The following is a 26987-nucleotide window of genomic DNA, read 5'->3' on the forward strand; positions in this document are numbered from 1 at the left end:
AGTAATTTTATGTAAATCTGAGAGCCAATCAAAATAATGAGTAATAAACATTTGTTGAATATTAGGGTGTGTTTGAAAACTTCATCTTAATTCTTATTTGCCTTTGTTGACTTCTAGGCAATACTCTTAAGTGAAATAAATAGGACACACATGTGTAAATACCGAATAGTTTCTCTGGTGTGAGAAACTGAACGTGTAAATAAGGATTAAAAGGTATAATAGATAATGTGAAATAGAAAAAAAGGTGCAAACGGGAAGGGGAAGTGGGAGGGGTAGAGGAAAGGAAAGAAGGGAATGGAATTAATATGAGAAAAGGAAAAATGGAAACAAAGTTTTTGTAAATATAGAGGGTGGAGGGGTTGAAGGGAGGGTAGGGGAATGGGGAAAAATAAGAATCAAGATATATTATGTAAAGTTACAAATCTCCAATGATGAATGTCATTATATTATATACCTAAAGTGTACCAATAAAATTAATTTAAAAAACTCTCCTTAATACTAATAAGCATTTACTCATGGATAGGAGAAAGGAAACAACTCAGGGAAAGGTGATAGTATAATTCAATACAGATAACTCATATTAATGTATACGATTATTTCAGTTTCAATTAAATTATACTTGGAAATAAGTTTGTCAAAATCTTAAAATTCTACTGAGTTTAATAGTGAAATATGTGCAGAATTAATTATTGTATTCAAAGATTTATTGCTTGTATTGCAAATGGCCTTTTTTGGTGTAAAGTCCATGTTTTGTGATCTATTTATAAAGAGGCTAATTAGATACACTAAGCTTCCATAGGAGTTAGGTCCAGAATTAGATTAGAGATGTATACAAGTAAATTAAAGTTACAGTTCATAATGAAAATTTAGAGTGCCTTCTATTTAGACTCTTTGGCTTAATACCCTTAAAACTAGCTAGACTTTTTTGTGATGTTCTTCAATTTGAACAACTGAAATTTTCTTGCTAAGGCCTTTGAACAAATTGATTTTTAGGATGCTAAAAGTAAGTCAATACAAAATTTTCTCTTTAACTTGTTTTTACCAGTTTGAATTATGCATCACAAATGAATGGAAAATATTTAGATGCTGTGAAGCAGAAAACACCAGGCTAAGTTAATAATTTTAACACTATTATTTTGGATAGTGTGGAAAATTTTATATATATAGATTAGAGCTCAATTTAATCCTTGTGTAACCCATGAACTGATTTGAAAGTTCTATATGTGAATGAGAGATTGAAGGACATGTTTTAAAATATCTAAATAAGTATATTTTGTAATCAGCACTCCTGATAATGATTTAAAATTTTGCAAATGATTTCTTCTTTGTACATTAAATTAATTTCTTCAAAATTAGACACAGTGGTGTCATAGATATTTTAATCTTTGATATATGTACTGTATTGACAAATGCTCATGGAAAGCTTAGTTACTGTGATATAAAAACATTTCACATTTATTGAAATCCTCCCTCGTTTTGTACAGATTGTTTCTGGAATTTTTGTTATCTTAGGTAGCAAGAGTTTTATTACAGCATAGTTTATAACATTTTCCTCATTTATTCACAGTTCTAAAATAGAAACTATTTTTGTAGAAGTGATATAACTTTTATGCTAAGAGATTTTAGCAAAAATGCTTTAACATCAACCTTTTCTTTCCCTGGAATGATTATACAAGATCTTCTTAATTACAAATTGTTAACAAAATTTGTTGTGGTTGCTCTCTCATTGGGAGAAATCAAATTACCCTAATTTAACTTTGAAACTAGGTAGTTCCTCAGATATTCTTGTATAGGTAACAACATTTACATGCCTATCATGTTTAATAATTTTGTAATTCTCAAATAATTGAATACATTAATTTTAGGTGTTTCAACTTGTCAGAGTGACTAAAAGTAACCTATTTATTTTGATGCCTGAATTAGATGAAGAGATAAAGCACAAAGAATTTGAAATATTAATTGATAATCAAGATGAAATGTCTAAGTCAATGCATAAGTCTCACTTTTATTTACATAGCAGTAGTGAGAAAAGTCATTTTTTAATGTTATGTTTGAGGATTATTTTAGAACATTTAATGCAAAATAATTTGTATTTTTAAAGTAGAGTAGATGCTCACCAAAATTTCAAATTAATTTCAAAGCCAAAATAGAATGCACAAATTAATGTCTTTAAGAAAAGAACACCTAGAAGAAGATGGAAATATCCATAGTTATAGAATGCTTAGTTATCTTTTGTGTTCTTATTAGATATGAAAGAGGTTGACTGAGCTAAAAATAAAAAGTATTAGCATGACATTATTCAAATTTACCCATATAGTAATTCTCTTTCAAATTGTTTTCCCTGTAGATTCATTTTCTTAAAATTTGACTATTGGTAATTTGTTTTTTCTGGATTGTATATATTATATATAATCTCTTTGTCATTCAGATATCATAGTCTAAAGAAGTTAAATGAGAGAAAAGAGACTAGTTTTATGAACTGCTTTGTTAGTACCCGTACTTTCTGCAAAGCAATGATGTTAATTCTGTTAAATAGTGTAATGGCTGTTTTTAAAAGCTCTTCCAAAGTTATTTTACTATTTGTATAATATCTATGTATTTTACAAAATATTACCTTATTTATAAACTCATTTCTGCCTCTGCCTCTCTATATGTCTGTGAAGTAAGTAGGGCAGGCAGCAATATGTTTCAGAAAAAAATTATGAAGAAATTCCAACTAGTGGGTTAAGTGATCTGAACATGATGCAGTAAGTCAATGGAAAAACCAAGACTAGCACACAGATGTCCTGCATCTTAATTTTGTCAACTGTTTTTGTCACTCTGAAATGGTAAAGTTCTCCCATTTCCTCAACTGAGGGTGAAACAGATATTTTATGTGGTCACTTATTCCCTTATTTATCTTTCAAGTATTTCTTGAAAACATGCAGTATTTACTATTGAGTAGTAAGGATTCAGCAGAGCTGATTTCAATTTCTCATATAAGCTTCCTATTTCCATGTGAAGAGGTTTGAAGGGATTAGTGTGATGTTGATTGGAGTATTGTTGTTGCTCAGACTGTAATAATTGATAAATATGACCAAAATATTCTTTAAAAATAAGGAAACCCTAATATTTAAAAAGAAATATACAGGTAATTTACATGTAGAAAGTTTAAACGTTAAGATTTCAGTTGATGATCCTTCACAGAATTAATCATGGTTATCAGTTTGATGAGTATGGTTCCAGATCTGGCATGTACTCACAGAGAGTACATAATGTAGGTGCTTCCAAATATAGCAGTGTATTGCTGCTTTTTTTATTTAAAGTGTTTTTAAGATCCTCACATATTGATGATTGATCTACTTCATTGTTTATGTGTTGCATAGCTCATAGTCATATTCCACAATCTATAACCTTTTCTTTATTGATAGGTATTTAGATAAGTTGTTTTCAGTTTTCCCTTTTGTAAATATCGCCTCAGTGAAAAATTAATGTATTTTCTCTGTAGTGGATAACTGAGATGTTACATTAAAATTTAGTTACATTAAAATTTTTACTAGCTGTTTAAAAAGTTGATTTTAAGATTGCTGACCTAATTTTTATGTAATCTCTGTTTTTTATTACTTCATGAATTTCCCCAAATGTGATATCATAAAAACTTTTTTTGTCAATCTAATGAAAAATGTGATTATTTTAAAACTCTTTCTTAGAAAATGTTTTCAAGCGTATTGATCATCTCTTCATCTGTGAATTACCTATTCATAGTTTTGTCGTATTATAGTTTCTCGTGAACTTCTTATAGAGTCTAATGTTTTTTCTATTAATTATATTATGGATTTATTTTGCCTGTTTATTTGTGGTGTCTTATAGAAGTTTTTATTGTGACTTAGTCCAATTTATCAATCTTTGTTAATATTTGTATATTATTCAAGTTCAGAAAAATATTTTCCTACATGTGTAGTATTTTAAAACATTAAATTTATTGGTCTGTAATGTGACTAGGCCCATTTTTGTAACGCTTTAAAACAGGTATTTTAATTTGTTATTTCTAGTCTAATGACTTAAAAAATTGGTCTTTTATTTTTGGAACAAGTTTAGATCTTAAGAGATGGAAAGATACAAGGAGTCTCCATCTAACATGTACCCATTTGCTCTAATATTAACATCATTCATAGTGCATTTGTTAAAACTAAGAAATTAACACTGATGTATTACTTTCAACTAAATCATAGAGCCTATGGCCAGGTATTTAGCTCAGTGGCAGCATGCCTGCCTCGCAAGCTCAAGGTCCTGAGTTTGATCCCTGGTACCAAAAAAAGAAATAAATAAAAATAAAGCATAGATCCTATTCAGATTTCATGAGTTTATCCACCAGTGGTGTTTTTTCTGTTTCAGGGTCTTATCTAGAATGTAACATTGAATTTAGTAGTCATGTGTCTCCATAGTCCTTTCTGATTTTTGACAGACCTTTCTTTTCCTTTGTTTTTCCTAACCTTGATTTTTTGATTGTTTTTAAGAGTTCTGGTCGTGTATTTTGTAGAATGTCTTTTGATTTGAATTTGTCTCATGTTCTGTACGTGATCGGACTGGGATTATCAGGTTTGGGAAGAACACCATGGAGGTAAAATGACTTAATTTTTACATCGTATCAGGTGTTAATCTCGATCACTTTTTTATGTTAATGCTTCCCAGTTTTTTCCACTGTAAAGTTAATATTTTATCCTTTCCATGCTCTTTTTTTAAATATTAAAAAATTAAATTCTATTAAATTCAATCCACACTTAAGAAGAGGGTCATCTCTTGGAAGGAAGTATGTATATACATTACTTTCCATTATAAGTGATATGATTGTAACATTTATGGTAGATAGTAGATAAATTTGTTAAAGATGTTTCTGTTAGTTGAAAATTGACATAGAGATCAAATAAGATCTTTCTATGAAATTAAAGAGACAATTTAAAAAACTAAAATAGGAAATGGTAATAGACATAGGGGCCAGAATGTAATCTTTAAGGCCGATATAGTGAATTACAGTGTTTTAATTGTTAATAACATTGCTTTTTTTCTGTTAGTGGTAAACCCATGCCCAATTTATTTATTTTTTCTTTTTCCTGAAGGCCACTTGTGATTTTTAGATGTTAAGTGACTTTTTAATTTAGAAGAGAGTCTCTCTTGGCATATGTGTGCAGATTTCTTTACTATCTTAAAGAGATTTATTGTTCTTAGTATATTGTCTTTTTTTGGTTTCATTTTCAAAGTCTTTTTGGATTTCTTGAATCTATGACATGATGCTTTTCATTAGTTTTGGGAAATCCTTAGCAATTATCTTTTCAAATAATTCTTTAACTTTTATTTCCTGATCTGGAACTTCAATTCAGTGTAGTTAAACTTTATCATACTATCCATATCGCCCAATCTCTTGTGTTTTCTATAGACCCATTCTCCATCTTTTTTTCCAGACAATTTCGTTGTCTGATTCCTTATCCACTGAGGACTTAATTTATGATAGATTTTTAGTTCTGTATTTCTAGTGAATTCTTTCGATAATTTACTGTGTTACTTTTTATAATTTTTAGTTTTAGTTCCTTGCTGAAAATTTTAAGCTTGTCTCTTACTTCCACAACTGTAGCAAGCACAGTTTGTATCTCTTTAAAATATTTCATCCCTGATAATTCTTCTGCATGGCTATTTGGTAGGTCCATTTCTTCTGCCTGTCATTTATAGTAGCTCTTATACTGTATATATTACAACTTCAAATAGCCTTGATCTGGTTAGGTTTGAGTTGAATAATGTCTTTATAAAATTATTCATAGAAACAATTTAAGGTTTACGATTTATGTGTGTGTGTGTGTGTGTGTGGTGCTGAGGATCGAACCCAGGACCTAACACATATCAGAGTTTAATCTCATTTCAATATTTGAGATTTTCTGTGTTATTTAAATAATGGAGTACATGATAGAACTCAATGTGAATACTGTTTACTTTCAGTTCATTCCACTATCAAGGCACAGCATTTTGATACCTCAATCACAACTCTATGGCTCCAGATTTTCTTCTATCACTGTACTCCAAAAGGCTGTGTTGGAAGTGTTTAGCCTATAAAACAGACCATGTTAGCCTAAGACAGCAAGTGGCACCAAATGCTGAACTAATCTGTTTGGTTTCCCCAGTAATTCTTCACTGTCTCATAAGCTCTTCTACGTGTTTAGAAAGATGTTATTTATAGATCATTCATGCAAAGGATTTTAGGGGGTGATCTAAATATTTAATTCATCATTTCCAAAAGTGCAAGTCTCTCTATAATACCAGTTTATATTGAAATTAAAATATATCTCTAGTTGATAATACAGAAGTTTTATTCTATATTAAAAATTAAAAACAAGTCCTGATGTCTATTTTTCTTAGTTCAAATTGGGATCTATTCTTTCTGAGAATATTTCAGAGTGAATGACTACATGAAAATTAAATATAACATGCATTCATATTTTCTGTAAATAATTAACTTTAAAGCAAAACAGTGAGTACATGGTTATACTATTCAATTAGAAGCATAATTTATAATACATACTTAAAACTTGAAGTATATTTGAAATTTCCTTTCCTCTGAAACTTTTAAAAGATGAAATAATGTTGTATCAGAAAATAGCATTACAGTTGTTAGATTATGCCTAAGAAGATTAACAATGTAATTTCTTTTCTAAGGTGTTCTATTTGACTTTTCATCTTCCATTTGACAGTAATCATCCATGTGCATTGTAACTAAAATGTCAAAGTCATAGTAAACTCCTATGAATAGGTGTTTTTAATTATATTTAAATGTGGTTTTATGTTTTACAATAGTTTATCATTTTTACAGATATAAGATCAATAGTTAAAAGAGAAAGAAATACATTTAAGTTGGTACTTAGGAGATCCTATTTATTACTTTTTAGAGGGAGAAAATCTTTTAAGTATAACTTCAGGGCCTAGGATGTAGCTCAGTTGGTAAAGCACTTGCCTAGCATGTGTGAGGCCCTGGGCTCAGTCCCTAGGAACGAACACACACACAAACACACACACACACACACACACACACACAGATTAAATATAACTTCATCATTTATTGCCAAACTGGTTACTACATTTTTAAATTTTGAAGGATTTTATATGATTATAACACTTCCCTTCAGTAGAAGGAGTGATTTTACAAATAATTGTATCAAAGAGGTGAGTGTGAGTTATTTTAAGAAGAAAAGGGTATTAGTATCTCTTAAGTTTCCTTTGTCATGTATTTCTGTACATTGTATACTTTCAATGGGGACCAGTGAGTAGGGGGCCAAATAGGATATACAAAGAAAAGCTTATTAGTAAGTGATGTTAACTTGATAAAAGCTTAGTAGATATTTAGGCATCAGGGAAATATTTACCATTTTAAATAATCTAAACCCATTTACCCTTTAATAACAACACATTTGCTTCACTTTTTTTGGTTCAGAAAAAATATTGAGTTAAAATATTTTAATTTTTATATTATAGATAATGTGCCTCCTAAGTATCTATGGAGGGCTTTTAGAACCAGGCACTATTGTAGAGAAGTCTGATTTTTTTCTAGGGGAAAAAGAAGAAGGTAATGGGTTATGAGATTTGAAAGAGGAGTTAGAAGAAAATTCATAGCAAATAAGAGGGAGAAATATTTAAAGATAGCTATGGATACAGCAAGAATTAGCAAAAGCATATTAAGGCACAAGAAGAGTGGAGAAAAGGGAACAGATTTGTGTGTCATTTTTTGCAGAAAACCAGAGAGACATAGAGAATAACAAAAGCTAAGGAATGTAATTTAAGTTAAGGAAGATCCTTCAGTGACATTTTACCTGTGATTTGCATCTACTTTTTTATTTTATTTTTTATTTTATTTTTTACTTGGAATAAATTACACACATTTTATTATTTTTAAAGTAATCATTTTACTTAATCCATATAAAATTGATAAACTAGATTCTGATTTTTTTGTAAAATATTATAAGACCAAGTTTAGATAACCTGTACTATAGGTGTAAAAAGTAACTTACTTATTTTAAAATATGGCATGGTTTTAAAGTATATCTAGGGTTAGTTTTGAAGTCTTACATTCTGTAGCATCTATAAATAGTCCAAAGAGAAGAAAGCATACCATCTTCTAAAGGCAAATGTAATCAAAGCTTTCACTAAGCTGAAACTAAAGTACAGCTCTCCATTTCTTGTCAGGGTCCATGTTGCTAAATATTTTTCCTTCTTTTTCTAGTTTTTTTCAAATGAAGGAAAAGATTACATTCAGCCACTTTATGTAAATTCTCAGGAACATTCTTGTAAAGAATTTTTACAAACTCCTTTTTTGTAAATGATTTTTCAAAATTGTCATGAATGAATGTAAGAATTTGTTGTTCTCAGTAATTTCTGTGAGAAATATATTGTTGAATTGCAGCTTCTGCATTTTGGATTACTGGGCCATGTCCTGGATATATAACATCAGCTTTGACTTTCAATAACAGGTTTAGGGAGTTCATATAATCATAGAGGTCTTCAAATATAGTTGTTCCTTCCCCTAGGATGCAATCCCCAGAAAAAATGGCGTTTTTTTCTTCTAAGTGTAGAGCCATATGATCACCACTGTGGCCAGGTGTGTATATAATATTTAGAGTGGCTCCCTCGGTCTTAATCACATCTCAGTCTTTTAGATAAATATATTGTTGTGTTCCATTTCCTATAATTTCTTCTTTGTGGGGATTCCGTGGGAGTTTTTTAATGCAATAGGCAGTGTCATTATTGATGCTTTTACAAATATCTCCTATGCCTCCAGAATGATCGGGATGCCAATGAGTCACTAGGATTTCCTAGATTGCTGTGTTAAATTCAACCAGAGCTTGCTTTAAATAGGTGATATGTTCTGAAATTGATGTTTCTCCACTGTCAATGAGGTTTCTTCTGGAGCCGGTCTCCACCAAGTAGGTGTTGGTGCCTCGCAGGGTCATAGGACCAGGATTACAGCCTAAAACGCGCACCACCCAACAGGACAGCCTTTCAATGTACGGGTGCACAACAGCCATCTCCACCTCAGCTTTTCACACGCCAGTTCCGAACTGCATCTACTTTTTGAGGGGCTTACTAAAAAAGAAAGAAGGGGCCAGGGATTTAGTTCAGTGGGACCGTGCCTGCCTTGCAAGTAACCGGATGCTTGATTGGAGACAAAGGAACTTCATCACTGTTAGAGAACAGCTGCAGTCATTTACATGTGTGTTCACTTTACTCTTTTTTTTTCCCTATTAAGTTTATTGGTACATTTTAGGTATAAACATTTACATACATAATTGGGATCTTGTACCATTACATGAGTATCTTGGTTCTTATTTTTTTTTCCCTTCCTCTGCCCTCCCTTCACCCCCTCCACCCTTCCCTATTTGCAAAGATTTTCTTTGCATTTTTTTCCTTTTCTCATATTTTTTCTTTTCCCTTCTTTCCTTTCCCCTACCCCTCCCACTTCCCCTGCTCCTTTAGACCTTTTCTTTCTGTTACACAATATCAATTATACATTTTTAAAATTACAATATCAAGATCTAGGAGACATTACCACAGATTTTACAGAATTTAAAAGGATATAGAAAGCATATTTCAAAAATCTGTTTTGAAATAAATTTGACAACTTCTAAGAAGTACCTTGGAAGAAAAATTAATGAAACTAACTCTGGAGGAAATATAAAATTTGAATAGCACCTATTAAAGAAAGTATATTCCTAGCTTGAAAACCTACCTATATGACAATAACAGGCTTGTGTACATTTTAACTGATAAATTATATCAAACATTTAAAGCAGAAAAAAGAAGGAGCACTTCTCCCCTCATTTTATGAACTCAACATTGTGCTGATCCTAAAACTGGATAAAGATAATAGAAGAAAAAAGTATGAACATAGATAGAAATTTGTTTAACAAAACAAACTATTAGAAGTCAGATCTGGCAGTATGTACAAAGTGGTTTTATTATAGGGATGGCAGTGTTTGTTCAGCATTGGAAGATCCACCCCCAAAAGTCATCATTTTAACAGAGGAAAGGGAAAGTCCATATGATCCTGTCACTAGTTGGAGAAAAAGTATTGGACTAAATTCCACAGCTGTTCATGGTAAAAGCTATCAGGAGACTAGAAGTAGAACAGAACCTTCTCAACAGATTAAAGATATGTACTCCATACTTCCAGCGAGAATGCCTTATATAAATGGAGAAGATAGAATGCTTTCTTCTTAAGGTGGGGAACAAGGGCAGGTATGCTTACTCTTTATCTGTCCATTAAACTTTGAAACCTAGGCCCAAACCAAAATAGTCTGGCAATAAAATGACACAATTAGTATAGGATTGGCCAGGTAGAAGCAAAATCTTTATATGTAGATGAAATGATCATCTACAGAGAAAATACTAAGAAATCTCTAGGAGCCCCTAGAACTTGTACTTGAATTTAGCAGGATTAGAAAACACAAGGTATATATAAAAATTCAGGTCTATGTATACTTACTATAAATGAAGAATTGGATGTTGAAATTTAAAAGTTATGTACGAGTACAAAAGACCTAGAAAAGTAAAAAAAAAAACAAAAACAGTGTTGGAAGATGTTTAATACCTAATTTTAAGACTTCTTCTAAAGCTACAGTAATCAAGGCAGTGTTGGTGTAAGGAAAGACGTATAGATCATTGGAATAAAACAGAGAATCTAGAAATAGAACCACACATATATGGTCCACTGAGTTTTGAAAGATTATTTAACATTAGCATTTTATAGAATATAAACTCAATTCAAGAGCTGAGGAAGAGATAGTGTTTTCAGCAAATGGCACTAGAACACCTGGCATCCATATATAAAAAATTAACCTCAACCCTTTTTTTCCATACATGAAAATTACTTGAAGGGATCTATGAACCTAAATATGGAAGCCTAAAAGTATAAAACTTTAAGAAGAAATTATAAGTGAAAATGTTTATGAATTTAGGGTGGGCAAGAACTACCTAGGATACAAAAAACATGATGTATAAAAGAAAAAAATTGATAAATGAGATTCTATCAAAATTTAGAACTTTAAATGACATCGTTAAAATGAAAAGTATGGTCCTTAAACAGACCATATTTACAATGCATATAACCTATGTCCAGAATATATAAAGAACTCTTACAGCTCATTAATAGACAACCCAATTAAAAAGTAGACATAAGAAGATGGTAAATAGCAAGTACAGCACAAGGACTGGTGTGCAACTCTAGAATCAGAAAAATACTAATCAGTACAATAACAAGATTGAATTATACACTCATTAGGGAGATGAAGTTAAAAGTTTTAAAAGCCTTGTCATGACTTTTTCTTTTTGTTGGATTCTCCTCCTTTGCATTTAATTTGTCACACCCAATGGATTCATTCTGCTGGGCTTCCTGGAGTTGTGATCCTCATTGTCTTTTTCTAGGATATTGTCAAAATTTTTTGGAGTGCCGGTTTGGTATTCATGAAGTTGCTGAGGTGCTCTTTATCATGAAAGTATCTTATTTCTCCATCAATTTTGAAAGATAGTTTTGCAGGGTCCATCAATCTGGGTTGGAGGCTGTTTTCCTTTAGGGCTTGAAATACATCACTCCAAGCTCTTCTTGCCTTGAGGGTTTGTATTGAGAAGTCTGCTGTGATTCTGATGGGCTTTCCTTTGAATGTGATTTGTTTCTTTTCTCTCACTGCTTGTAGAATTTTGTTCTTCTGTTGGATTTCTGGAATCCTAACTATTATATGCCTATGTGTAGATTTTTTTTGATCAAGGCTATTTGGAGTCCTATATGCCTCACTTATCTGTATGTCAAGTTCTTTTCCCCTGCTTGGGAAGTTTTCTGCCATCACTTCTGTGAACAGTTTTTTTATGTCATTTGCACTCTCTCCTCTTTCTTCATTGACTCCAGTCAGACTTATGTTATTCTTCTTTGCATCGTCTAGCAGCTGCTGGATTGATTTTTCATGTTCCCTTACAATTTTAAAGTAATTTTTCTTTTCCTGGTCACTAATTGCAATCTTTTCTTCTATATCTGAAATTCTATCCTTACATTGGTTCATTCTGCTGTGCAGACTTTCGATGGAGTTTTTAAACTCCTGGAAATCTGTTTGCATCTGTTTTATGGATTCCATTTGTTTCCTATGTTGGGATTCCATCATGTTCCTCAGATCCTCTATTTTTTTTATCTGTGTTCTCTCTAGATTTATTAATCATGTCTTGCACCTTGAGCAAAATCTTTGCTGTTATCTGAGTAATTATTTCTGATTTTATTTTTCCCAGATCCTCTTTTGTTGCCAGTTCAGAGAGTCCAGGTGGTTGAGTATCAGATTGTTTCATCTCATTTCCCTTTTGGGTTGCTGTAGGTGATCTGGAAGTCTGTTTTGAGGCTTGTTTACATGTCTTCTCATTTCCACAGTGAGTGGTGTGTGCTTCTGGCACCCACGTGGCTCACCTTCTCTGCCCTAGGAGCATGGAATGGCTGCAGGGGAGCCTCCTTCAGGGTGTTGGGACTGGCTCACCTTCTCTGCCCTAGGAGTGTGGAATGGTCTCTCTTTACTCTTATAAAAATTTTCTATTCTTTTGAGTTTCTATCTGATGTAATGTAGAGAATAGAATTGTGGAAAAGGTAGCAGATGAGGACTCAGAATGCTAGGGGGTCTACTCCTAATTCATTAACTGAGTGACCAGTCAACCTTTGAATTGTCAATTCTATAATTGTGAGATCAAAATAATATTTCGACTATCTTATAAAGTTGTTTTAGAGTAAGCTGAAATAGTTTGAAAATGCTTGGAAAAATATATAAAATATAAGATTTATTTTGTTAAATGTTTATAAGAACGCATATGTTAGAGAATCTTAATAGACTTACTTGTAAATAGGGCACTGACATTCTTTTTCTCTTTTGATCTACTTAATCTCCAGTTCAGAGTATTATTATTCATAAAATAAATGTCAAATGACTCCACCTTACAGGATTGTGAGAATTAAGTATTACACTATATGTGAACAATCTAGTGGAATGCCTGGCATACAGTAGGTGTTTGATAAATGCTAGCCCTGTCCTCATACATAGTGACACTAGAAATCTGCCCCATGACCATCAGTTATTTGTGTGGTTCACTCTTTTTACCCATTACTTTTATCATCTCATTTGCATTTTGATGTACTTTTTTTTAATGTTTCTTACAGCTTATATATCATGTGCTATAGTTATCTGTGTGTTTCTGGCCAACAGTAAAAACTGAGCTGCTGAGGGATAGAGACTCAGCGTTTTCACATTATAGTCACCATCATGTATAAATCATAGGCAGCTTGTCAATAAATGTTCATTGTATTAGAAAAATCATCAACTATGTTCTGAATGAAGTTTCTGTGTTGGTAATGTTTTCAGTATCACTCTAAAGAGTGCTTAATATCTATATTATATAATGAATGTTTATTTAGAAATTTAAGAATTTATTTTTCTTTATGTAATTTTAAATTTTGTTTTCACATAGACATTTGTAAGCATAGATGCAGTTGAGTAGATGCTGGGTATCTTTGCAATACTGATGCTTTAGGTCACTCATTTTTAAACCTTCTTTTAAAGGGCTTACTTGATTAGGCAAGGTCTTCCCAGAGTATTTTATTTTGATCATTATTAATTAGGAACCTTATTTGTACCTTCAAAATCTTTTCACTTTTGGCATATAACATAACATAATCATAGGAGCTGCTTCCCATCACTTTTTGCATATTCTTTTGGCTAAATGCAAATTATTGGTCCTATCCACACTCAGGAGAGAGGGTTACCCAAAGATGTGAATACCAAGAGGTAGGAATCATGAGGGTCATCCTAGAATTCTGCTTACTCCATTGCTGATGTAATTTTTTTTATCCAGTTATAAGTACAAGAAATTCTGACTTGAGATCATGTTGAAATTTGGCAGTAGAATTGTTTAAACTGAATCTTCTCCCTTTTAAATTCAGCATAGTCCTCAACCTGAAAGAAAAATAAATAAAATTTAGATGAATAGAAATAAAATAAAATAAATGATAGTGTTTAGATTACTGTTCAATAGGTTCACACCTTTTTGTTTCCCTTGATAGAGAACAGAAGATAAGAGTTCTTATAAAGTTGTTGGTTCTGTATCTCTTGAAACTTAAATTCCCATATAACATACTTTGATCATTTCCACTAACCTATTAATGTAAAACTGATATGCTTTTATAAAAAACTTAATTCTTGTGATCACTTTAATAAATAATAATTTCCATTGACCTAAATCAGAAAAATACAAAGGGAACTACATTTGCATATAGAACAGTTAGCTTTACTTACACTTTATTTATGATTATGACCGCCAACAGAAAACATTGGGACACTTATGAAATGTTTTCTCTGTATGTGTTTAAGAAAATAGTCCCTATTTCTTTTAAAATAAGTATTTAAAAATGGAATTGCAAAAAATCCCCATATGATCACACAAAAACTTCCACAGGAATGTTCATAGTCATTATTCATAACAGGCAAAAGTGGAAAAAACAAATGTCCATTAACAGGTGAATAGTTAAACAAAATGTAGGATTTCTGTACAATGGGATATTATTGGGCAATACAGATGAACCTAGTAGTGACTCATGCTCAATATCAATGAACTTCAAAAATATTAGGCTAATTGAAAGAAGCTAGTTACAAAAGACTGTTGTGTGATTCTATTTATATGAAATGTTCAGATTAGACAAATCTATGGGGATAGAAGGTAGATTAGTGATTGTTTATTGTGGAGAAGGGCAGAGGGTTGGTGGGTGAAGAAAGTGCTAATGGGCATGAAATTGCTTTTAGGGATGATGAAAATGCTCTATAGTCATTGATGGCTGCACAATCCCGAAACCATACTAGTGGTATGTAAACTATATCTCAATATCATTGCTAAAGAATATGGATTTAAATGGTATTCTAGCATTTTGATACAACTAAATCATTCCTTATCTCTTTTGACTTTGTTGTGAACCTTTTCATTGTTGACATTTTCCATTTATTAATGCATGAATATCTAAACTTAAAATATTTCATTTATATTGATGAATTTTGATTAATAACTAGTGGAAGTATAATGAGACCATTATTGTTGTCTAGGGCTTCTATGATATTTGGCCAAAAGCAGCATACAGTTTTCCTGGCTGAAACCTACAGGACAAAAGTACATTGTTCATTAAATACTGTGGTCTTTTAAAAAAAATTGAATTAAATTTAGATATAAGTGCTAATATTATGAATAAAATTTTAGGAACACCCCAGGGCACATGTAACCAATTTAAAATTATAGCCTTATCAACTTTAAATTTGTTTAATATAATTTTTTTTCCTACTGCTGCTCATTAGCGCTTTTCAATTTAATTTGTTTCTTTTTTAGTGCAATATTAATGTCATAAAAAGACAAGAGTTTTAATGACAATGTTGATGAAACAGAATGAACAGAAATTTTTCTTTTGATTATATTCAGGGTAGGAAACTTCAGGACAGTCTGAGACTTGATTTCTGCTTAAAAGCACTTTTTGGAGGGCTGAGAATTTAGCTCAGTGGTTCTACCCCCTGCCTCACGAGCACAAGGTCCTGAGTTCAATCCCTGGTACCAAAAAAATAAAAATAAAAAAAAACAACAAAAAACCCCCCACTTTATGGCTTTTTACTGTATGAAATTTTCTTAGAGTATGTTTCTTTGAAAATGTCTTGCTTTGCCTTTTGGCATTGTTTGCTTATGTATCTCTGGGGAATTCATGAATAATTTTAGGCTCTCTATTTGCTGGTCTCATTCCCATTTTGCAGATTGAATTACACAAACTGCATAGTTAACATGATTTGTCCACAAATGGGGTAAGCAGTAAAAGTGTTGAAACAACATTTGAGCAACAAATTATGGTTATTCATTATAAATGAATATTTTAATGGATTAATATACCTTACTTGAGGCAATGGAATTTTAGTTAAACTTGTAATATTCATAAATAATCATAGGACCTCATACTGATAGTTTTTAAAAGTAAAAATAGTCTTATGGAGATAGGCTACTCATTAATGATTATTTTTAAAATAAATAATACCCTGACTCTGTGGACTGTAATTTTTTTGCAAGCTGTAACCTACTATGAGGAGGTTAAATGAATTTATAGTTTCTTCAAATTCTAAATAATTGCTAATGATACTATAAGGAATCATCCAAGCTCTTTTCTTATCTATGGGTAGATTGTCTTAAATTGTTTTAGATATTATTTTTCTACTATAAAAGGTATTGTTTAAGCATTTATTAAAAATAAAAACTATATCCAAAACAACCAAACCTCTTTATTCATTTCTCTGAGAGACAAATACAATTTCCTTAAACTTGTGTTTTAATAATTAATTAATTTCTATTTAAAGAGTTTTCTCTCTAGGCCTTGAGTTATCAGTATTTTGTAGGGCTTTTTTGACCCAGAAATTGAACCAGCAAATATATCCTTACTAACATATCTCTAAACTGATAGAACATTGCTATTTCTGTATGTGCTAAATAAAGATTCTTGGAAGTGTCTGTTGTGTTTTGAAGTAATTAATAAAAGAATAAATAGTTGTTGATGTTTGTCAGTTTGCCAGCCTGTTCTACTTTAATTTCCAACTGAGAAGAAAGATAGATGTGAACTTGACAGTTATGGGCAAGTGTGTTGTCCCACCTGCTCAGCAGTGTGTCCGTGGGTAAGCTCCATTAGGTAATGTGGTAAATTGCTGTTGTAAATTAGATGAGAGATTATGGCATGCTACCGCACACAGCACTTTAGTTGGGTCAGTAGTGCCCAAGGGGAAGCAGGACACATTCTTTGAATATATAATCACATTGTCTATGTTGTACAGAATTTCAAAGTTGGAGCAGTAATAAAAGTTTGTTTTTCCTGCGCATTATTTTTTTTCATTTGTTTACAGAAATGTTCATGAAACAATATAAACTTGTCAAATTATTGTGATACTATTTTTTAAATAGCATCTCATTTGATAAGAGACCTTAATATTTAATCTAGAATTATGGAGTCTATGTATTTCATAATTGCATTTTGTTAATATATATTTATAACATTTGTTTTATATGTACCAAAAATTTTTCTGAGACAAACGAATATGATTTTAAGGATTATTTCTCAGTTATATTTGCTTTATTACAGTAGTGAAATTTTAGCTTTCATTTAGGAAATATTTTTAATAGTGGATATGGTCTACTAGACAAAAAAACTGGAAATAATCAGCTCTGGGATTCTAATTTGGAATCTTCTTTTTTGATCATACATGTAATATTATTTTCTTAATAAAATGAGTGACAGTTTTTGATAGCTCTGTGATCATGTCACAGAGATTAATATGAAGCAAAGAATAGAAGAGTTAAGTTTTTTGCACCAGACCATCATTGAACTAACATCTGAAAAGTCATTTGGGCTAACAAGTAATCAAAATAGCATTTTTGTTTAAACATTGGTAAGTTGTAGAATGCTGATACAAGGTTAAAATTAATATTTGATATCTAGTGAATAAGCTAAAGAGAAGCACTTTTAGAATTTGTAACCAGAGATAATGATCCATACAGAAGCTATTATGGATTCAAGTACAGTGGTTTTTTTGTAAATAAGCTCCTCTAACATGTTTAGAGGTGATGGTATCCACTGCTAGACAAATTACATCATTTAGATTATAGTTCATACTTAAAAATAGATTTTTCCTATAATATTACTCTTAAAAAGTGCCTGATAGACTATTAAGAAGATGTGTTAGTCAGCTTTCTGTTGTTGGATAATAACAATTTAAAGGAGGAATAACTTATTTTGGCTCAAGGTTTTAGTAGTTTCTCTCCATGGTCACTTGGCCTCATTGCTTTTTGTCTTGTGATGAGGAAAGGTATTATGGTGGAAGAGCATGGCAGAGGAAAGCTGTCCACCTCTTGACATCCAGGAAGGGGAAGGGAAAAGAAGGTGGAGGGAGAAAGGAGGAGAAGGGAATGGAGAAGAAGAGTGGAGAGAACAGGGACAAGATATACCCTCCCAGGGCAGGGCCCAGTGACCTACTACCTTCAACCAGGCCTGGCCCCCATAACATTTCCATCACCTCTCAGTAACGCTATCAAATTATGAGCCCATTAATGGATTAATCCAAAAGCTCTACCTCTGAACATTGCTGCATCGGGAACCAAGCCTTCATTCAACACATGCACTTTTGGGGGGCATACTACATAGAAAACAAAACATAATGACAGTGTCTGTATATGAGAATGGGATGTATTGACTTTTTATTATCTTTAGTGGGGACTTTTCCCTTTCCGTGACTGCTTTGATGGACACAGTTGACTTGAATTTCATATTCTTTATTTATATGTTCACATAGTTTTCTTAGTGAACATATATGTTTTGTATGAGATTTTGAAGCTTTGAGAAGCAGGCTAAGAAGCAAAGGCAATACCAAAAACTTGTATTTAGTATTTTGATTTTTATTTTACTTTAATGATTATGCTATAAACTTTGAAGTATATTACTAGAAAAATATGGTATGACATTTAATATGTAAATTATTTTAGAACTTGAAGAATATACTTCTGTAAGAATTGCAAGAGTACAACTGAAGTCATCCTATGAAAGATGAGTTCATTCCAAAATTAGCATCAGCTTTTGGTAAATGCAACTGTATTAAGTCTTAAGAATGAATACATTTTCTCTTTGGAACTGATGATAACTATATACTTTAGCTTTTAAAACCTTTATTTTTTATTGGTATATATTTATAATACATAATAATTACATTTGTTTTAGGGAATTGGTACGTATACATTTTGCATCTTGATCACTTTTACTCCTATACCTGCCTTCCATCTCCCCTCTTCTCCAGAGATCCTTCCACCTCCAAAAAGTCTAACTCCCTGTTTCATGCCATCTCTTCTTTATTTCACTCTTCAGGTTATTTTGGATTTCTCATATAAAAAGAGGTTAATTTATTTATTATATTTATTTGAATTTTCAGAACCTGTATCTCAGAGGTATTATAATGATTGCAAAGGTGGAAGATTAATAGTTTAGCTTGGCCTCTGGCAGGAATACAGTTATATAATGAATGGAGCCAGCTGTGGTGTCCTGGATCACTAACTAAATGTGATACATTGTAACCTTATTGGAATCATTTTATGTTAAAGTTCTGTGTGGAATGGCAATTATTTTTACAGGAAGAAGAGCAAATAGGAAAAGTAAAGTCTGTATAGATGAAGTCTTATCAAAAAAGCATATTTGAATATTTGTTTCACCATTCATGTTGGGCTCTTGGGATCTCAATTAGGACTGAATATGTATGGTAGTAGTGGATGCTTTGGACCATTGAATTGTCAAAAAGGGCCAAATATTAAGATCTGTGACAGCCAGAAAGAAGCATTTATTTTTATTTTCAGGAATAAACTCCATTTGTGCAAGCAAACTTTCACATGTAATTCTGAGCCAGAGAAATCAGCTTGTGTGATATCAGTGGTAATATTTGAAGCAGCTAGATGAAACTAGAAAAATCCCATCCTTTCAGTACAATTTCTGTATTAGTGTGTTATGAACATCTGTATGTTTCCTCTTTCTACATTTAAATTCCAGTCTTTCTGGGAAAAACTTCTAATATAGCCTTTGAAAAACTATAATTTAACTAGAAATTTCTTTATTGAAATGAAACTATTTGTAATCTTTTTCTTAACTACAAGTGAACACACATGTTCTCAGGCTTTTAAAATTTTGATGCTATAAAACCCAAACAATATGACAAGGAAGTAATAAGTATACTTGTGATACAGAGCAATCTGAATTGAGATAAAAGCTTATTAATCAAATGGTAATTGCCAGCTATGAAATATTTTTAATAATATCAAAAACCTATAGTTTTCTTGTGACAGAATATTGTATCAAAGAAAATTTTGGAAGATTTTTAAATGATATCCTCTTTTTTAAGAGTTCCTTTGGTATGTATTTACTTTTGTCACCTGGGGCAATTTTTCCAACACGTAAAACATGTGATTTTTTTCTGCATTTGGAATAATCAGCTTTTCCCTGTGCTCATTAAGGAAGAAAAAACTGCAGCCAAGGTATTAGCACAAAGCAAGGTATTAACAGTGCCCAATCTCTACCAAATACCAAGTTCCTTTGTCTGTTACCTAATTAACATACTTTAATGAGTTCACCAAGTTTAATGAATACTTCATGTACAACTCAGCACTTTTTTACCTCCTTGATTAATCTGACACCTGATGTAACAGAGCTGGCTAGATATTATGAATAATTCATGAGCTAGTATTTCTCAGATAACAAGTAAAGAGTATAAAACAGTTAATATGGAAGGAATTAAAAATTTTCTACATATTTACTTGAACATATTATTATGCTTTCTAGCAAGCTATTGAAATGCATGTTCCAGTTAGTAATAGCTTGAAAGAAACAATGTAATTTATGTAAATATATTTCTGTTCATGCTAATGATTTTTAAATGCAATGAAGCATTTAGTAGTAAAACTCATTACTTATAAGTTATTTTCTATAGACTTGCTTACTCTGACACTATTGTGTTGGTCTGCAAAAGTCTTTTTTCGTTTTAAGACATGAAGAATAAACATTTCTTAGATGGAAAAGATTGACCTTTTGAGCTGTTGAAGTTGGAAAAAGTATTAATAGTAGTATTGGCAATTATTATTATATTGGTAAATGCAGACATATAATTTGTATGTTCATATCAATATAAAACATGTCATTTGCCCCTATATTTGGGAATATAGTACATCTAAAATTTTTAAGTACCTGTCTTAAGATAACATCTGGAAGCTAGGATCTATTTTTTCACTTTTTATTCATTCCTACTAAAAAGGTCTGCAGTACGTTATCTAATTTTATGATGCTATTTTATCAAATATTAAAAATATTAGCAGATATTATTATTGTGTTTCAGATTCTGTTTTAGGAGCTGGTGAATAGAGATGAAAGCCAACATCTCTACTCACAAAGGGCTTAGACTCTAATAAGGAAGGCAAGTTAATTAATAATCATAGTGAAATACAACCAGACCTATGAAGGAGATTATCAGGTTCAGATACTTAAACTCTTGTGTTTAGCAACAAGAAGTAAGCTTTAATTTTATGTTGCACTGTTTGGACTAGGAAGACATCGTGACATTCTTATCATTTTTGCCATATATCTAGGGGGGTCTATACCATAAAATAATGCTGTGTATTTTTTAACATATCAAAATGTACTTATTACAATAGATCATATTAACTCCTTTGAGAAAATATATTTATACCTTGAATATTTATGTGCATATATATTCAAGTAATACTGCCTTTTTCAAACTGCTTTTACTCCTTTGGATTTATCTCCAGGCATATGGCATACTGTTTTGGCATTCGTAGCAGATTTCCATGCTTTTAGGGTGGATTTGTTTTTCAAAAATACCAGAAATTATCCAGAAAAAAGTAAGTCAAATAAGGTAGTTAATAGAGTAATATCATCTTTGTTGTTTAAAATAGTGATAGAATAACAGATACAACACTCCAAAAAGAATGTGACTATGAGAAATGAATCTAATTTTGTTTTATACTTGTAAACTGATTCCAAAGTTTCATTAAAAAAATTATCAAAACATATTGCATTTGTAGCAGCAACGTGGATATGTTCTTTCAGTAATAAGAACTTGATAGTTGTAGCATATATGTGTTAATTGACTAATAAATCCTGACTATAAAACTTTAAAATACTACATCGATTATAGGGAATGTCAGATTTTCATGAGTTTTGTTCTAGTCTAACTAAATTCAGTACAGCTAAGGGGAGAGGAGGGAAGTAAAATTGAACATGCCAGTAAGGAATTAGTGAAGGAAGCAAAAAAATTTGGCTGGTAAAATTCTGCTCACTATTTGAAATTATCTGGAGGGCTTTCACGTAGGACAGTTAGGTTTACTATGTGTGTTACAAGCAGAAAAAACTATAGCCAGACTGAGTATAATAAGGAGAAACAGTTTATCCCAAAATAGATGCAGGCAGGTTAATAAACAGTGAATTTCTCATCACTCTTAAGTATTCAGTAGTTAACATGTGATCACTTCATTGCTTTGAACAGGGAATTCAAATATTAGATGACAGTGTTTTTATCAACCCCATGATTCTATGACACCTGAGGATTTTTATTTTCAAAATAAATTTTACTTCTGTAAGTTGCATAACTTTTTTTACATATGTTTAAATTCTCTTATGTTGGAATATATTCAGGTTATTGTATAGTCATTTCAAATACATTTTTGATTTTGTGTTTTTATTCCCAGAGAATATGGATATGTACAAGTTTTCTTTGTAGAGAAGTCTTTTATAGAAGATTTCTAAGGGAATTAATTTATCCCCACCCTGGTTTGGTACATTTAGTTTGTGTAGAGAGGACTAAAGCTGTATTTTTACCTTTAAATTTGTTTAATTCTAAATGTTCTACTAGATGTCTTAATTCATCATTAAATGTGCACAGTGTCATTCTATCAGGTTGTAGCTTTTTGTGCTAAGAATTGTGTGTAGTTATTTTCTCTCTTTTAAAAGAATTAGTTTATATCTGCTTCTTGTTGAAGCTTGTCTTCTGTCAGTATATTTAATACAGATTAGTGTTTTCTTGGATTGCCTCTTTTTGAGTCTAAGCAGATTAATTTTATGATTAAAAGTGTCATGATTACTTTTGGTGCAATTAATTTGGCACACAGTACCCTCACATACAATGCTAACATATTTGGATTTAGGAATAATTTTATGGTGATGGAAAACATTTTCAAATATTGGTAATCGTATCATGTGATATATAAGTATAGGGCACCATTGACATTTCAACATATGATTAACCCTCACTATTCATTTAGAGTAGGCAGAGGAAAGTATATTACTATACTCATGTTTATTTTTAAAATGAGGCTTATTGTTGCTGTCATTTGTGACTTGATTCATAACTTAGATTACTAATCTAGGCCTCCAGTTGGGTGAATCAGTGCAAATGATGATACTCATGAAGCCATGATTTGATGTATTTTGCAAAAACTGAGGAAAACACAACCTCCTTTTCAGGATTGTAAGTACAAGGTCTGAAGTCAAATGATCTGTTAAAATCCTTGTTCCATTGTGTACTGTCTGTGTTTGTCTTGGTATCTCTCTGATTTTTAGTTTTTGTTTCTATAAATTTTTAATAATTATGCCTCCTTGGTTGTACGGATTAAATGAGTTAATTTATATTAAGTGCTTATAAAAGTTTTTAGTACACAGTAAGAAAACAATGTGATCATTATTACCTTAGTTTCTAGGGTTTTTCACACTGGTTTTCTGAGAAAAAGCCTTTTAAATTGTTACTATTAAAGCTGCTTTGCCTTACCTCCTCTTTTTTCCCCCTCTCTTCATTCTTTTCCTTTTTTCTTTCCTTCCTTCCTTCTGCACGATGTACTGACCACTTATCATGCTCTAGGCATGGATTAGAAAGGAAAGGAAATGCTCACTTCTTTTGTTCATTAAGAAAATCTACTAGTTGAGAAGACAACTTTCTTGGAGTGTTTTAGCTATCCTAGAATGAATATGGCAAATGTATTAAAATTGTTGCTCTTTAAGCTCTTACGATCTCTTAAGTATTGAGTTCGTTCTGCACTTGGCTAGGTTTTATCTTATGTTTGCATAACTTACCCTCCTAGTAACCTTATTTTAGGTCATAAGATTAACTGTCTGTGAATGTTTTATAGTTTGGTTCAACCCAATTTCTCTTTCTTAGTTTTGTAAAAATTTACCTGTTTCATTTCATGTGAGCATGTCTGCTTCCATACCTTGGTTCACATAGGTCCTTATTCTTGGGGGTAGCATTTGTTATAGTTAAGAAATCAGATTCTCCAGGATCCAGATCAAACTTTGCTATCTGTAAAGCCTTCTCAGACCACGGTAAAGGTTTCTTCCTGCTCCAAGAGCCTTTTGCATTAATCTGAATCACATAGAAAGTCTTTGCTATTTGCATTCATGAAGCATTTTAATATTGCTTTGTGCCCTTCTTCCCAGAATTTGGTACTGGCCAGGTACAATGATAATATATCTTTGGTAAATTTCAGTGCTGTGATCTGAATGTGTTTCCCCAAATTCATATGTTGAAACCTAACTGCCAATATGAAAGTATTAAGAGGTGAGGTCTTTGAGAATAATGAAGTCATGAAAGAGTAACCTTCATAAATGGGAGAAGGGCCCCTATAAAAGGGCTTGAAGGAGTGGGGTTCAGTGTTAGTTACTTTTCTCTCCTTGCTGAGACAAAATAGCTGACACCCAGAGTTAAAGGGGAAAGGGTTTATTTAGGTCACAATTTGTAGAGGGTTCAGTCCATAATTTGCTGACGCCAAGGCAGGGTGGCAAAACGGCAACAGCTCATGGAGGTGGAAGACAGCAAAAGCAATAAGAAACCTTAAGAGCATCTTTCTGCACCTTTTATCTTATTCAAACTACTTAGTGCAGATAGTGTTCATGACCTTAATCCTAGTGTCCTAGGGCCTACCTAGCCCCAAATGAATCAGTCACATACTCTAGATTCGGCAGCCTCCAAAATAGCTTATGACCACATGAGGCTTTGGGGGGACATCTAGACACAAACCATTACGGGTCATTTCCTTTGGATCCTTCCATCCATTTATCATTTCCAGAGGAGGTAGCAACAAGTTGCCATCTTAGAGCTAGATGGGCCAGGCTTTTCCAGTTATTGAACCAGCCATGCCTTGATTTTGGGCTATCCAGAATCCAGGACTCTGAGAAATGAATTTTTTTTGTTTATAAATTTGCCAGCCAGTTTAAAAAATTTTATTGGTTTATTTTAGGTATACAATATGATGACTTTTATCACTGGGAGTTTGTACCTTTACATGATGTATCTTGATTCTTATTTTTTTCCCCATTCCTCTGCCCTCCTTTCAACCCTTCCACCCCTCCCTATTTACAAAGACTTTGTTTCCAGTTTTTCCTTTTCTCATGTTTATTCCTTTCCATTTTTGTTATAATAGCACTAATATACTGAGGCAATCAGTTGACTTGATTTGTTAACACAAAGAACATTTCTATTACATATTTTAAATATCATGTAAATTCAAAAATTGTCTGAAAATAATTCAACTATGTTAGATCTTTTCATAGAATTCCAGAGTGCAGGGAATTTTTTAGCATTAGTTATAGTCATAGTGCTAGGTACTAGGGCGACATATAAATAGCTAAAAATATTATCTCTGATCTCAAGATATTTACAATTGAGAGATGAAAAAACCCCATAAATCAAGACAAAATAAAATGATTATTTAAGGAGTGAGCAGATAATGTGTTTTGGGGAAAAGACCATTTAATTTTGATTGGGTATATCAGGGAATGCTTCATTAAGAAAATGGCATTTGAGCTCAGCTTCAACTCCTGAAAAGAATTTTGGAAAAGAGAATGAGGCTGTGGGCAAGCTATCACAATGGGAATGTTGGATGTACTGAGAAGTGTGGCTTAGTGAAATAGTTTGGGGTCAGTTCATTAAACACCTGATAGCATTTGAACACTAAAATGACTTTATCCAAACTGTTTCAGTATGATAACCATGGTAGCCTTCTTAGAGAAATAATGTTTAGATGACTTAGCAAGGAAACTTCAATTTTATAATAACCAGTCTTTCTGCTTTATGTATTTTTAGTATCTTGAGAAATATCTAAAGAGTGCTCATATATATATATATATTTAGAGAACATTTCTTTTTTTTTTTTTTGGTACCAGGGATCAAACTTGGGTCCTTGTGCTTGTGCAGCAGGTAGTGAAACCACTGAGCTAAATCCCCGGCCCAAGAGAACACTTCTAATAAGGAATGATGACAAATTATTTCCCTCCCTGTTTTTCAGATTAGATAGCATAGCTTTTCTGATTCACTGACTTCTTTGTCTTACTGATTTCTGCACCAGCTTTTGGGAGTGGTAGAAACAGAAAAATTTAAACAGCAGGATTTAGCTTTTGCCATATAGACTTTCTCCAGTCAAAATTTTATATAAATAAGTAGTTCACAATTCAGCAAAATATATCACAGTTCTTAACCTCATGATCCAATTTATTGATAATTTTAAGTCAGTATTAAATCCCAAAATTGGTTACCTAATTTTATACTTCCTCAAATGTAAATAATGCTATGAATAGATTTTTGTTTATACTTGAATTGTAGTTATTGTGACTATTTAAAAAATATGTGTTCAAAGGTACAAGATTAAAGAAACACATATTGAGGTGTAGTTCTGGAAATGAGGCCAGTTATTTTAGATCATCAAATAAAGGTTAAAACATTCTGGGACTTTCTGAGACTCAAAACAATGCTTAAGTCATGTTAGTATGTGAATGTAGTATTATTAGACTGGGAAACTGCTGTGATAGGGAGCTGATGAGGGTATTGTACACTAATACACTGAACTCTCCAGCTAACATTTGAGGAAGCAGTGGAATAACTAAGAATGGAATTAGCTACAACATTCTTAGATGGGGCACCAAAGAGTCTGGGGTTGTGCCTGAACTCTTACTAACTTACTGTGTGATCTTAACATTGTAGTTTCTATGTTTATAAAATAAATAAAATATGTGTTGCCTTAATTCCAGTTGGTGATATATTGTTGTAAGGGTCATTTTCATCTGGTAAAAGTGTACTTGAGTATTTGGTAGAAAATAGCTTAGTGAATTTGTAATAATGACTCCTAATGTTAGTAGTATTTTAAGAAAGAGAAATTAGTATTAATTTTGAAAAAAGGGCTGAAAGAGAGAAGAGAAGCAGAATAAATCTTTCTCACAATTTTATAAAAGGTGCAACCTGATAAAATGATCTGTGCAATGATGAATACAGTTGACTTGGACAAACTCAAAAAACAATGTACCTTTGTTTCTCTATTTCCTTAAAATGGCACATAAAAGTAAAAAGATTGCTTTAATATTC

General features: G+C 31.9%; 1 protein-coding gene and 1 pseudogene across 15 annotated transcripts in view; one reads left to right on the forward strand and one right to left on the reverse strand.

Annotated features, from left to right (window-relative positions):
* Window positions 1–26987, forward strand: part of Slc4a10 (solute carrier family 4 member 10) — a 308057-nt gene that overhangs the window by 32188 nt on the left and 248882 nt on the right. The gene's annotated exons all lie outside the window — the stretch shown is intronic.
* On the reverse strand, window positions 7969–9111 carry LOC101723749 (endoribonuclease LACTB2 pseudogene; annotated as a pseudogene).

Source organism: Heterocephalus glaber, unplaced genomic scaffold (genome assembly GCF_053883595.1).
Source record: "Heterocephalus glaber isolate CG9 unplaced genomic scaffold, H.glaber_assembly_v1.0 deba00000347, whole genome shotgun sequence".
In the NCBI taxonomy this organism is placed as follows: Eukaryota; Metazoa; Chordata; class Mammalia; order Rodentia; family Bathyergidae; genus Heterocephalus; species Heterocephalus glaber.